The sequence below is a fragment of the Lissotriton vulgaris genome, chromosome 1_1 (assembly GCF_964263255.1).
Source record: "Lissotriton vulgaris chromosome 1_1, aLisVul1.2, whole genome shotgun sequence".
Classification (NCBI taxonomy): Eukaryota; Metazoa; Chordata; class Amphibia; order Caudata; family Salamandridae; genus Lissotriton; species Lissotriton vulgaris.
In genome coordinates, this window is record NC_141685.1 from 766,959,075 (window position 1) to 766,960,557 (window position 1,483).

The window sequence follows — 1,483 nt, forward strand, 5'->3', positions numbered from 1 at the left end:
AAAATTGCGATATCTTAAAATTCCTTAATTGCGAGTCGCAAATTGCGAATTGCAATTAAGGAATACCTCCCCATTCAGTCCTATGGGCCTAGAGGCACATAGGAATGAATGGGAAGACACTCTCAATTTACGAATCGCAATTAGCGAATCGCAAATTGAGAATGCAATTTCAAGGGTGCAGGGGTGTCCAAAGGACACCCTGTTGCACCCCTGAAATTGATCTGTGCACATATGTTGCGCACACACATGCCCTTAGGGCATGTGTGTGCACAACATGAAACTTTGAAAAATGCATTTTAGTGCATTTTTCAAAGTTTTTGCAAATTACCATGAAGTTCAACTTTATGGTAATTTGTGAGCCCTATTAGCGAAATGGCAATTTTTTTAACTGTAATGCATTGCATTTAAGGAATCTTAATTTGAGAATCCTTAAATGCAAGTAATCGCAATTTTGCGATTTCTTAATTTGCGATTTTTGCATTTGGGATGATGCATCCCAAATGCAAAAATACAGGTCGCAAAGGGGCAGATTCTGAGAATCTGCCCCTTCGCTAGCGGATTTTACCTTGATGCATCTATGCCTCTGTTTCTTGACATATACCGAATCGCAAGTTGGAAGGGCCATGGCCCACATGCATCAAGCACTTTTTCATTCGCAAACGGTGCGATTCCTTAAAATCGGCCGTTTGCGAATGCAAAAGTGCTTTTTGGGATGCATGAAGCAATTTTAGAATTCGTAACATGTTTGCGAATTCTAAAATTGCGGGTGCTTTTAAGAAGTCGCAGATGTGCGATTTCGTAAAAGCAATGCATCATTATTTTAAAAAGTGAAAATTCGCAAATAGGGTGCCAAATTTACTGAGTGGTTGAACCACTCGGTAAATTTGGAAAAAGTGTTTAAAATGTTGAAAATGCTTTTTTTTCAACATTCATGTTACGGACACACATGTCCTTAGGACATGTGTGTGTGCAACATAATGCGAAAAATACATCTCAGGGGTGCATGGGGGGGTCCTTTGGACCCCCCCCCTTCACCCATGACATTTTCTAAGTGCCACTCGCAATTTGCATTGACTCCTATGGGCCTTTTGGCCCATAGGAATCAATGGGAATTGCGAAAATTAACTTAAGAATTCGGTATTTCTTTGGGATTCGGTAAAAATTGCGATTTTTACCGAATCACAAAGAAATACCGAAAAAAATGATGCATAGCATTTTGCACTTCTTAATTTGCGATTCCTTATTTTTCGCAAATTAAGAAATGCAAAATGACACAATGATGCATGTGGGCCCATGGTCCGAGCATTATTTCCAATTTGCTATTCTTTAAGATATTTATCAGTGGTTTGTGACTGCAATTGCAGATGCAAACCATTGATAGGTTACTGACACCTCGAAGGAGATGTTAACTAATTTTCTAACTGGCCTCTTTGTGAACGTTGACAAAAACATCTTCATGAGTGGACAGTGAGCCATGAAATAT